The sequence below is a fragment of the Miscanthus floridulus genome, chromosome 4 (assembly GCF_019320115.1).
Source record: "Miscanthus floridulus cultivar M001 chromosome 4, ASM1932011v1, whole genome shotgun sequence".
Classification (NCBI taxonomy): Eukaryota; Viridiplantae; Streptophyta; class Magnoliopsida; order Poales; family Poaceae; genus Miscanthus; species Miscanthus floridulus.
In genome coordinates, this window is record NC_089583.1 from 74,955,313 (window position 1) to 74,968,861 (window position 13,549).

Below are 13,549 nucleotides of genomic sequence, written 5' to 3' on the forward strand. Positions count from 1 at the left end.
TGAAATGGCCATTAGTCCCTGTCGCCAGTTGGTGCCACCGTGTCGGCCACCAAGGCGTCCATGTAGGCCGCGGGGCAGGGTAGAAAACCCAGGTGCGTTTAGCACGGCACCGAGCACTAGGGCCTTGTGGCGACAGGTGCCGGGGATCTTTACCGAGCCCGTTCTTCCTCCTTGGGCTGCGCCTTCCTTTAACCGAGGGAGGGAGAGAGGGTGCGATGGCGAGCGCTGGGCGGCGAGCGGCGGGGCCAGGTCGAGGGAGGAAGGGAAGGGGGCAGCGCGCGGCGTAGTTGAGCTAGTGAGGCCGTAGCTACCTGAGTGTGTCGGGTATCGAGGGTTATCCACACGCCGTCTAGGTGTTTGTTGTAATGCCTGTGCGGTGTGCGCTGCCGTTCTTTTGCTTAGAGGCGTAGAGCCACTGGTAGAGCCCGCGTACAGACTACAGCGTGCTCTAGTTAGGAGCCTAAGGAGGTAAATACTAGGTTGAACTGATCTTGACTGAGAAATCTTTATTCTGCCAAAGGTTAGATTCAGTGTTTTGTGCCTATAAATATCTGTATGTAGATATGAAGAGACTAATAGATTATAGTTCCAACAGAAGAAACGAGAAGCTTATTGCTGCTGAGCCAATGCGAGATGTTCTGCCTCATTAGCTGAAGATCATCTGGCCCATCGAATGAATTAAATAGTTTGTTTGTTTTTTCGTTTTGGTAATCCTGAAAGAAAAGTCCAGCTGTACATGTTTATGAATTGCTAATGACATTATTTGTAAAATGCAAGACCATATCAGAAACAATTCCTTTTCAATTAAGATCCTAATAAAACACAAAAAATGTTGTTGATGATTATCCTTTTTATGTTGTTGAACACTAAGCTGATAATGATCTTTAGTCTAAATGTTCACTCCAGATAAGTATACTTTGCAACTTGTTTGAACGAGTTTGGTGGCCTTTTACTTTGTGCTTCTTTTGATTTCATACGCGTTAGTACCTGCTGATAACTTCTCGCATATTTTTTTTGTGTGAACAGCTGGCTTTAAGCATTGGCCTTTGCACATAATGCTCATTTTGCTCAGTGAACTGGTATGAAAGAAACTTATTACTACATTTTTTTTTAATTTCGTCCTTCCAACATTTTGTTCCAGATTCAATAACTTGAATGTTTCACTTGTTTCGCCTCATGTCTAGAGACGTTAACCTGAGCTACAATTTTCGAACACAACAGGAAGCTTTGGTGTACCTGATTATTGCGTGTTAATATTTGGATAACACTTCAGGAAAACAAAGATATACTGACCAAGCACAAAGGCTAGGGCAATTTGGTTGAACTCAACCTGTCTGCTATGACTTGGGGAAACTTGGTTGAACTCACTGTATTGCCCCCAAAATATATCTTATGAACAGACAAAGCACCGAGGTTTGAGGGACATGCAAGTTTGATGGGACCTCTGCCACAGTCCAGCCAACTTGTACAGCTTCAAACTGCAATTTTCAGAGTTTGCTGTTGGTCTGAAGCAGGTTATCAGGAGAGAGCTGCTGCTGTGTTGTTTAGTGATGAGGTCACTAGTTTGGGTTGCATCCACTGTTCCTGCATCAAGCATGCCACATCATTGGTGAACTTCTTTGAGCAAAATGGTAGCAGAGTTTGTGAACTTCAGTTAGCAAGTATTCAATGGCTCTCCACGGCCAAAAATGTGAACATGATGACAGTATGAATATGCCAGTGTGCCAACAATATAAGATACCAAACAATTAGTTCATCTCATCGTACAAGTTGTTTTGAACATGGTGCTGACCTGCAGATATACCATGTGGAAAAGGTGCTAACGTTATTGGATAGTAGCTGAGCAGATGACTGATTATTTTCCGGGTGATTGTGTTTTGTCATGTACTGTACCGCAACCCCTCTGCTTCTCCTAAGGGACTATTTTTTCTTCTCTCTTTACTACGAAGATATACAGCTCTCCTGTGTGTTTGAGAAGAAAAAAAGAGCAGATGACTCTGATGTTTCCTATTCATCACTGATTATTGCAAACTGATTTAGTTTTTGCTAAAATTATTTGGAATCTCTGTGAGATGCAAGGACACATATTCTTTGAGCACATAAATTAGAATATGAACGGAACAGAAGTTTCAGCTAAAATTTCTGTGACCCCATTGTGGTCATGGTCAGAGGCAAATCAAGCTTTTGCTGATCGAGATGTTATGTAGGAGAGGACATATTGAAGTGGTGGAATAAGGAACCTTTTGATACTTTGTAGTGAATTAATCTCTTCAGTCAAGAGGATTTTACGGCTGATCAGGACTGACAGAAAAAAAGGTGAGAAAGACTACCCTCGATGATCACAACCGAAGGCACAAAAACGTTAAAAAACAATGATACACCACCGTTTATCAGTGGATTCTAAGGCAAGTACAAGGTTGTTCCAACTTCCAAATGTCAAATCGCCTGCCCCTTCCATAAAGCGAAGTGCTTCAGATACAATGTTACAGCATTTTATAGTTTGAAGCTTCACTGCAGTTCAGAAAAAAAGAGACCCACACTTCACATTATATGTAACTGTCAATGACCAACCTTGGTGTAAACTCATGCTTTTGTCATGGAGACACTTCTCTCACAGCAAGACCCGGTAACACACGCCCACAACTTGGTAATTATCCATTTCACACGTAACTTTTCTGATGGTAGATGTGTTTTGCTACTTGCCTTTGAGCTGGCAAAGTGAATAAGCAAAAGGAAACTGTGATTGTTTGGAGATGTCAAAGGGTTGCATTCTTGCATGTATGCGTATACAATTTTTGGACCGATCCTTTTCCTAACTTTATTTTGTGAATGTGGCTCAAGGGCTGCCCAAAGGCTCATGGTAAGATGCTAATCACAGCCATAGTCATACGCATACCGCCATTACCTGACCTGACAGATGGTTCAGTTGCACTTGTTTTCATTTCAGAGTTTGTTTTATTCCACCGTTGATAAAAGATATCTGGAAAAAAAGACATAATTGCAAGACCAACTGTCCACATGTCTGAAAATTTCTTTATGGCATTGTTGTTGATGAGGACACCTACGTTAATCATGTGTTTTAAGTAGAGATGCAAGTGGTTACCCAATGGGAATTTTTTTTGTCAACTAGTGTAGTTTGTTTCTCCATGGCATGCCATTCTAATTCATTTTAACAAATTTTTGGGTCGACCCAGTGACCCAACAAGTGCAACTTGAACCCCTAGTGTTGATTGTGGACACTTGCATTCTGCAATGTTCTTAATTCTATTGGGAATAATATATGCCTACTCTGTTGAAGGACGGGCCTGGTGCAAGCGGTAGAGTCTTACCGCCTGTGACCGGAAGGTCTCGGGTTCGAGTCGCGGTCTCCTCGCATTGCACAGGCGAGGGTAAGTATTAGGCAATAGGAGATTGTATATTGTATATTTAGGCAAGGTGGTCAATTAGGATCAGAGGTTTATTCCTGTCCTTGTATTTGTAAACTGCCATATATAGCAGCAGCTGCTGCCCTATAATACAGGCGCCCCTCTCCCATTGAGAGTGTGGCTAATTGCCCCAACTTCATCTTTCTACATGGTAATCAGAGCAATCTGATCTTGGCCCTCCGTCTCCTTCCCCAAACCTGCGTTGCTCTCTCCCTGAGTGCCGCCCAACCCTGCTGCGCCACCCAACAGCCGCGCCATCATGTCCACAGAATCCTCCACCACCTCCGCCACCTCTCCAGCCATGGCTGACGCCATCAACCCAGCCGTTTGCCCATATGCTCTGGTAAACGTGAAGACCCACATTCCCATGACCCTCGAGCTGCGACCCTCCAACTACACCAAGTGGTCCACAGCTTTCCACGCCATGTGTGGCAAATTCGGGCTGCTCTCGCACCTTGCCGTCGTCTCCCCTACGCCCACCAATGACGCATGGGTGCAGGCTGACTTTTGCATCCGCAGTTGGATCTTCGGCACCGTCTCCGACTCCGTCCTCAACCTCGCTATGTCCGGCGCCTAGCAGACCGCCGGCCAGCTCTGGACGGCCATCGCCGCCCTGTACCAAGCTAACAAGGCGCCCCGCGCCGTCTTCCTGAGTCACGAGTTCCACTCGATGACCTAGGGCGACTCCTCCATCGCCGAGTACTGCGTGCACATGAAGGAGGCTGCCGACAATCTTCGCGACGTTGGGCAGACCATCACCGAGCCCAACCTCGTCCTCAACCTGCTCCACGGCCTCAACGAGAAGTACCAATCCGTCGCCGACAACATCGCCGCCCAGGAACCTCTCACTTTTGCTGTTGCCAGGAACCAACTCCTCCTCAAGGAGCTGCGTCTCAAGAACGAGGACAAGGTCCGCGCCGCTTCGGCCCTTCTCGCTGCCTTCAACGGCACCCCTGGTGGCGCCCCACCGGCCGGAGTACAGCAGCAGCAGCAGCACGGCCACGGCGGCCGCCGCGACAACACTCGGCGCGACAGCAAGCGTCAGCCCTGGGGTTTTGATCCTTGGACTGGCGCACGTGTCAACCCCGGCGAGCGCGTCATACCTCCCTGGGAGCGCGACCAGGGCGGTTCCAGCGCCCCTGGCAACCACCCATGGCAGCCCCCACGCCAACAGGGGGTGCTCGGTGCCCCTCCTCAGGCGCACACGGCGTTCGCCCCCGTCCAGGCTTCCTCCACCAACACTGGTGGACCGACATGGGACTCGGCTGGCCTCATTGCTGCCCTGCAGCACCTGGCTGTCCAGGGCAGCCCCTCATGGGTTGTTGACTCCGGCGCTTCATCCCACATGACGTCTTCCGATGGTATGCTCCTCCAGCGCCTACCCCCCCCTCCACCTCCTCTATAACAGTAGGCAATGGCACTAGCATTCCGGTCACGTCTAGAGGTCACTCCATCCTACCCACCGCCTCAGCAAACTTCTCCCTCAATAACATTCTCGTCGCCCCATCCCTCATTCGTAATCTTTTATCCGTTCGTCAATTCACCCGTGAAAATCGCTGCTCTCTTGAATTTAATGCTCTTGGTTTTTCTGTTAAGGATACCTAGACGGGACGCGTGATTCATCGCTGCAATAGTACCGGCGATCTCTACACCATACCTGCAATTCCTCCCACCGCTGGCGCCTCCTCACATGCTCTCCTGGCTGTTTCATCGACCCTGTGGCACCAGCGTCTCGGCCATCCAGCCCCTGCTGCATTAGAACATTTAAATAAAATACACGCTGTTTCCTGCAATAAAGTAGACCGCTCCCTCTGCCATTCATGTCAGCTAGGCAAGCATACGCGTCTACCATTCAGTGCCTCTCAGTCCTGTACTCATGCACCGTTTGAACTAATTCATTGTGATGTTTGGACCTCTCCCATCCCTAGTATATCTGGTTTTTCATACTATTTAGTCTGCCTGGATGATTACAGTCACTATTGTTGGGTTTTTCCTCTCCGCCGCAAATCCGAGGTCCACCAACACTTAGTTGAGCTTACAGCTCTTGCACAAACCCAATTTAACCTCCCTGTCAAATGCTTCCAAACCGACAATGGCACCGAATTCGTCAACACAGCCACCACCACCTCCTTCGCTGCTCGGGGAACATTTCTCCGTCTCTCCTGCCCATACACTTCCCCTCAAAATGGCAAGGCGGAACGCACCATCCGCACCCTCAACAACTCAATTCGCACCATGCTGCTCCACGCTTTCATGCCGCCCGCATACTGGGCTGAGGCTCTTGCTGCCGCCTGCTACTTACTCAACAGGCGCCCTTCCTCCTCCATATCCCATGAGGTTCCCTTCACTCGCCTCCATGGACAGCCACCCACCTACAGCCACCTTCGTGTCTTTGGGTGCCTATGCTACCCAAACCTACAGGCCACCTCCCCACATAAGCTCGCACCTCGCTCCGCGGCATGCATTTTCCTTGGGTATCCATCCTCTCATAAGGGTTATCGGTGTCTTAACCTGACAACTCAACGCATCATTATTTCTCGTCATGTTGTGTTCGATGAGACTGTTTTTCCATTTTCCTCCACCAGCGTCATCCCATTCCCTCGCTCCCTGGATTTCCTTCTCGACAACGATTCGGTCTCGGTGCCTTGCTCTACTGTTCCTGTAGGTGGAGGTCCCTCCTCGACGACCACGGCCTTGGACGTTGTGCAGCCGCCCCCTAATGATGAGCCGGACCCGGCTCTTCTCCTGCCTGGGGGGCGCGCCCCTATCCCCAGTTCGGCTTCTCCACAACTGGGCGGGTGTGGTCACGTGCCCCCGCCTGGCCTTCCTGTGGCTCCGTTCCCACGGACCTACAGTCGACGACCCCAGCCGGTGCCTGCGCCATCGGCTGCCCCTACAGCACTGGCGCCCCAGGCTGCACCGGCGCCCCAGGCTGCGTCCATGGCCGCAACCCCATCTCCGCCGCTCACGCGCACCAGGACCGGCGCCCTCCCGCGTGTGAGCTACGAGGGGCTCGCTGCCACCTCCTCGCCCTCACCATCGCCTCTACCGGCGAACTACCGCAGCGCCCTGGCCGATGCCAACTGGCGGGCTGCGATGATGGATGAGTACCAGGCACTCGTCGACAACAACACCTGGCGTCTTGTTCCGTGCCCTTCTGGCGCGAATGTTGTGACGGGCAAGTGGATTTTCCGGCACAAATTCCATGCCGATGGGTCCCTCGCTCGTCACAAGGCCCGCTGGGTGGTCCGCGGGTTTTCTCAACGAGAAGGCATTGACTACGACGAGACCTTCAGTCCGGTGGTCAAACAGGCCACCATTCGGACCGTTCTCAGCATTGCCGTCTCCCGCGCCTGGCTGATCCACCAGCTGGACGTGAAGAATGCCTTTCTTCACGGCCACCTCGACGAGACGGTCTACTGCCAGCAGCCACCAGGTTTCGTCGACCCTGCCGCTGCAGATCACGTGTGCCTCCTGCAGAAGTCCCTGTACGGACTGAAGCAGGCCCCGCGAGCTTGGTACCAGCGGTTCGCGGCCTTCCTTCAACAGCTCGGCTTCGTCACCTCCACATCCGACACGTCCCTATTTGTTCTCACCGAGGGGACGAGTCTCGCCTACTTGCTGCTCTACGTCGACGACATCATCCTCACCGCCTCGACTCCCGCTCTTCTGCAGCGACTCATGGCCCGACTCCAGTCTGAGTTCGCCATGACCGACTTGGGTGCTCTTCACCACTTCCTCGGCGTCGCCGTCACCCGCACCTTCGACGGACTGTACCTGTCGCAGCGACAGTACGCCGCCAATCTCCTCCAGCGGGCGGGCATGGCTGAGTGTCATCCTACGGCAACCCCTGTTGACACTCAGGCCAAGCTCTCCGCCCATGAAGGCAACAAACTGTCAGACAAGGACAGCTCAGAGTACAGGAGCATAGCAGGGGCTCTTCAGTACCTGACTCTGACGCGTCCTGATCTGGCTTATGCAGTTCAACAGGTGTGTCTCTTCATGCACGCCCCGAGGGAGCCCCACCGTGCGCTGATCAAGCGCATTCTGCGCTATGTGAAGGGCACGCTATCCTCCGGTCTTCACATTGGCGCCGGTTCCATCCAGACGCGGACCGCATACTCTGATGCTGACTGGGCTGGTTGCCCTGACTCCAGGCGGTCCACTTCTGGCTTCTGCGTCTATCTCGGCGACAACCTGGTCTCCTGGTCCTCCAAACGCCAGGCCACGGTCTCCCGCTCTAGTGCTGAGGCAGAATACCGTGCTGTGGCTCACGTTGTGGCCGAGTGCTGTTGGCTGCGGCAACTCCTTCAGGAGCTCCATCTTCAGCTGCCCCAAGCTACGGTGGTCTTCTGCGACAACGTCAGCGCCGTCTACATGACGGCCAATCCGGTCCACCACAAGCGCACGAAGCATATTGAGATTGACATTCACTTTGTGCGCGAGAAGGTGGCCCTTGGCGAGATTCGGGTCCTTCATGTTCCTTCATCTCATCAGTTCGCTGACATTATGACGAAAGGGCTCCCAACGCCACTGTTTACAGATTTCAGAACCAGCCTGTGCGTCCGCAAGCCTCCCGCTTCGGCTGCGGGCGGGTATTAGGCAATAGGAGATTGTATATTGTATATTTAGCGCGTGTTTAGTTGGCCCAAAGTTGGAATTTGGGCTACTGTAGCACTTTCGTTTTTATTTGACAAATAGTGTTCAATCATGGACTAATTAGGCTCAAAACGTTTGTCTCGCAATTTCCAACCAAACTGTGCAATTAGTTTTTTTTTTCCGTCTACATTTAATGCTCCATGCACGTATCGCAAGATTTGATGTGATGGGTACTGTAGCATTTTTTGGAATTTTGGGGTAGGAACTAAACACGCGCTTAGGCAAGGTGGTCAATTAGGATCAGAGGTTTAGGATCAGAGGTTTATTCCTGTCCTTGTATTTGTAAACTGCCATATATAGCAGCAGCAGCTGCCCTATAATACAGGCGCCCCTCTCCCATTGATAGTGTGGCTAATTGCCCCAACTTCATCTTTCTACAGTAAGGCTTGCCACTGACACCCTTCCCCAGACCCCGCACAGAGCGGGAGTTCTCTGCACTGGGTACGCCCTTTGTCAAAGTAATGTCTGCTTAGTTTCTGAAGTTTCTTGAAAAGCCAGTTCAAAGTTCAGAATTCAGACTAGAGTTTCAGAGCTGGATGCAAAATGATTTGGTAAAGACATGCACGTTTGAGATGGGGAGGTCAACACATAAACTGACAAAAGAAATCATATGCAAGTACATCTTCCTCCAAAAGTCGGTCAATAGATGAGCTGATCTTTTTGTTTTCTTTTTCTTGAAGTATTAAATTGGCACGTACTGTTTAGTTGGTTGGTAGCTCAGCTGATACAAGGTGAATTAATCAATGATTATGAAATTGGCTTATCTGATGATCAAACCATTTATGTGTCTGCTGAATCTTAGAGCATGCTCCAGCTAATAGTTTGCATTTTTTGGTACCTCAGCTGATCTAGGTGTAACAGGTCTGAATTGTGGCATGAAATTGGCTTCTCTGAATCACTGATGTGTTTTCAATTCGTAAAAAAAGGAAAAAGAATGACGTGCTTTCCAAATTTCAGAATGTTCTCAGATTGACAATTTGGTTTTCTTACACCTAATTAATCTATAGCATGAGCACAATAACAATGCTCTTGTGTGTTCTTTTGTTTTGTAGGAAGCTGTGTGCTGGCTACCTTCCAACATCTTGGCCATATTAAAGATTTAGAGGACTTCGGGTATGGACCTGTGAATTATTTGACCATTCGTTAATTAGTTTATCTTGTATGTTTACATTTGATAGCATCTGCTGCTTACTGAGTTATCCTTAACATTCATTGGAATATACCGTTTGCGTGTTGGTAGTTAATCCCTGGAACTCTAAAGTAATACTACTAGTAACAGAAGTGATTGATTCAAGGTCAAGGTCACACCAACCGCGTTCTCAACTGAATTAGAAGATAAATATAGAGCATGGATGAAAAAATGTCACATGATATAGTATGACATGATTACTTATCAACTTTAAATTATGTGTGTGGCATGTTCAATTTGTTATTTGAACTCAACATGTTTTTCTTTGCTTTGCCAATACCGTCAGCCTGAATTTGCTAATACAGTTTGGTTCCGTCTATCTTGAGATTTGCTGGACTTTTACTGCCAGCTGCTATCTCATTGACTTGCTTCTGCCATATGTTAGCGAAACAAAAACAAAATCAGAACCCGTAATTACGCTGCAAAAGGCAGATGGTAGGAAATCTGAGATAGATTCATAAAAAAACCAGAACACCGCGAACGGAGCCTAGCTCAGTTGGTTAGGTTCCTTGTGGTGGAATCTACCCACCCGGGTTCAAGTCCTCGACTTGACACGGGTGCTCGCATTTTCCTGGATTTATTCCAGGATTTAACGGCGTTATGCTTTCAGTGGTAGGCGACGTTCCCGTCGACAGCGAGACGCCCGTGGTGACTTCGTCAATCTCGAGATGTGCTGACACAGTCTTTCGGAGGTGCTCATAGGGTAGGGTTTGCGTATGTGTATTCATAGGGACGAGTGTGCGTGCGTGTTGAGCATCTACGTCTGTACTTGTGTAATTCACAAAAAAAAAAATAGAACACCTCCGTAGGGAGGAGTCTAGTCTCTCGTATGGACGTATATATGGTACGGTGTCTCTCCCCAGTGCCCGGCCACTGGAGGCACGTTTTAAGCAGGCTCGGGCACAAAGACTCCGGCGTATAAGGGCTGTTCTGCGTCGCCAAGCACCACCATGCCGCGCTCGTGCATTCCTCTTTTGCTCATGCTCAGGCAGTGAGTTGCTTCAGGTTGGCATAAGAGGTTACGCTGCTCAAGTAGTTTTTTTAGAAAGGCGGCAAGAATTTTGCCGGACTTTTATTAGACGAGGAAAAGAAAAAGGCAAGAAAACAAATTACCGCTGCTCAAGTAGTCACGTAGCACAAGTGTTCATTGTAAATTGTACTGCCTGTGCAGCCTGCGGTGTGCGCTGCTGGCATTTAGCTTAGGGGAGCCCACGGCGAAGTGGATGATCGACCACTGAACAATCAGTGACGTTAGTTGCTTCAATTGACGCCTGCTGGTATCACGTTTGTAGGTTTACACATGTCGTAGGTTTACTTGCGAGTTTACTTCTATCAATTGCTAATACTGGTCTTTCTCACAAACCGTACCAGTGTGTGCATGCTTTTTGACACCCGATGCCTAAAGAAAACACAAAATGCTGCTGCTGATAATCCTTTTCATATTATTGTCCTTTAAGCTATATGATGGTCTTTAGTATGGAAATGTTTACTCTTGGTGAGTATACTTTGCAACTTGTTGGAACGAGTTTGGTAGCTTTTTTCTTTTATGCTTTGTTGTCATTTCACGTCTTATGCGTCACTACCTGCATGTAACTTCTTGCATAATCTTTTTGTTCGGAAACAGCTGTCACTAAGGGAATGGGTCACTGAGTGCTTATTTTGCTTCGTGGAGACGTGGACCAGTAGGAAAGCAATTTACCAATTATTCTATATGTTGATTTCTTCTTCGAACAGTTGATTCAACGATACAGGATTTCAACTCCTTGAATGTTTCACTTGTTTCTCTGCAGGTCTAGCGACTTTGACTTGAGCTACAATTTTTCAAATATAATAGGAAGGTTTGGTGTACCTGCTTAACGCCCGTTAGATATTTGGATAACTTTTCAGGAAGACAATGATATGCTGACCTAGCGCAGAAGCGGTTCCTCTGTACTTCGAAATGTGATAGGTGAGACATCCTGTGAACAGGCCATGCTGTGAGAGACATCCATGTTTAAGAACCTAACCCACACTTCAGTACTCCTGGCAACGTGTATGGCTGCAGTATTTAGAGTTTGCTGTTAGTCTGGAAGCAGGTTATCTGAAGAGATCTGCTGGTGTTTTTTTGTTTGGGTACAAATGAGGTCCTCAGTGACTGCTGCAGTATTGGATTTTGTGTTTCCCAAGCAGAGTCTCGCGAAAACCTTCCCTCTTTACCCTCAATTACATCTGAAAGTGATTTGTATACTTTATTGTGACCATCCCTCATCGGTTGCCCATGGGACCCACTATCAAGAAGTGTATCCACGGCTTCTTGTACCAAATTTTCCTGTCAGTTACTGTAGTGTTGATAGCTGTGAGTAGTCATGTTGACCTCTTGGGGCACAATTTATGCAGACTTTGTGGACTTCAAAGTCAGCAAGTTGCTGACCATGAGAATCCAGTGCCTCTCCACTGCCAAATGTGAACATGATGACAGTATGCCAATGTTATCATACCAAACATTCAGTTCCATTTCATCGCACAAGTAGTTCAAAACTTCAGATTATACCAGTCGGGATGGCCGGTGTAGACATTATTGGGCAATAACTGAGATGATGACTCTGATGGGTATTCTTCACTGATTTTTGAAAAACTAATTTTGCTAGAATCATTTGTAATCCGTGTGAAAGGCAATTCTCCCCTTTTTTTTTCTCTTCCCTCTTTTGGGCCTAGGCCTGGACTCTCTTCTGTATTAATATAAATCTGGCAAACCTCCTGCCAGTTTGACATTTGAATGAAAGAAAGGCAGCATGCGCCAAAGATAGCAGAATCTGAACAGAACAAAAAATTCTTCTGATCCCATCCCATGGTCCAAAGATCAGAGCCGAATCAAGCTTTTGCTGATCGAGATGTTACATAGGGAAGCACAATCTTAAGAGGTGTGATGAAAGAGACTTTGCAGGGAACTATTGCCTCCAGTTGGAGCAGTGGTTGATCGGAACTGAGTGGACAAAAATGTAAAGGAAACCATGGTTGATAGTCAGAACTGAACTACTGAAGGCACAAAAGGAGAACATCAAGAAACGATGCATCAGTGGATTCCAAGGCAAGAATAGGGTTGTTCCAACTTCCAAACGTCCAATCTCCTTGTCTCTGCCATGCATGTAGTGAAGTGCAGTGTACTTCTGAATTCAGATACAAAATTATATTGCAGTTCAGAGTTCCACCTTTCACTGCCGTTCAGAAAGAAAAACACCAACACTTGAGATTAAGCATCCCTGTCCAGGACCAACCATGTTATTGTAAGCTCAACCCCTTTTCACTGAGATAGTCCTCTTGCTGTAATCATAATACCCAGTAACACACGGCCCGTGAATTTGTAATCTTCTGGTTAGTAAATAATTTTTCATATATGATAGATGTGTTGTTGTCTTTGAGCTGGCAGAGTGAAATCTGCAAAAGCAGCTGTGATTGTTAAGGCAATATCAAAGGGTTGCCTTCGTTCTTGCATGGCTTGGCTACTTTATTATATGGGGGACACAATCTTTTCATCATCCCCATCACTTTCTTTGTGTGAAAGGGTTGTCGAATGATGGCTCAAGGGATTTCCTAGCTAAATGCACATGTCAAATGCTAACCATACTCCTAATTGTACCGCGATCACCTGTAACTGGCAAGAGGGTTTCAGTGGTCCTTGTTTTTTTATGCCACCATTTATTATATGTCAAAACCCACATGCTAGAATATTTTTATTGTTCTAAAAATGGTTAGTCCGAGATGACACTGAGCTGCGGCAACTGAAGGTTAAGGTGCACACTAGTTTTATGCGTTGATCGAGGACATTTGTATTCTGCAGCGTGCTTAATTCTACTGGGAGTAGTTTATATGCTCTCTTTCTGAAGGTTCCAAGTTGAAAGACCTATTCAAGTTCAGCGTTGAGACTTTTGAGGTTGAGCTGGATCCGGATGACAAATGGTTTGGTAGATACAAGGTCTATCAGCCTGGCTTATCAGCTATGCTACAATGTTTTTTCTCACAACAAATTAGCGAACGGTACTTTTCAGCGAAGCGAACATGGCCAAAAGACAAGCTGAAAAGTTTCGCTGATTTATTGTGAGATGGGGATAATGAGGAAAAATCATAAAATGATTTATACCAACGAACACATGCACATACTGAACCTGAAATCATATATACGCAAGGATGGCTTTGCTCTAAAAGTCATCAGTCAATGGAGGAGCTGATCCTTCGACTAGCTTGTTAATGAAGTCCTGCATTGACGCTTGCTGTTTGGTTGGTTGGTAGCTCATATATC

General features: G+C 47.7%; 1 long non-coding RNA gene across 7 annotated transcripts; it reads left to right on the forward strand.

Moving 5' to 3' along the window:
* The first annotated feature begins 116 nt into the window (after positions 1-116).
* Positions 117-12,597, forward strand: LOC136549820 (uncharacterized). 7 transcript variants are annotated; one of them, XR_010782056.1, is made up of 5 exons: positions 117-707; positions 1,027-1,079; positions 1,185-2,647; positions 9,137-9,197; positions 10,898-12,597. It is a non-coding gene; the product is annotated as an uncharacterized lncRNA (long non-coding RNA). The 7 variants fall into 7 exon arrangements; XR_010782057.1 differs by having other exon boundaries at positions 1,222-2,647; XR_010782054.1 differs by having other exon boundaries at positions 117-520; positions 596-2,647; positions 10,898-11,063; positions 11,161-12,597.
* Positions 12,598-13,549: the final 952 nt, after the last annotated feature.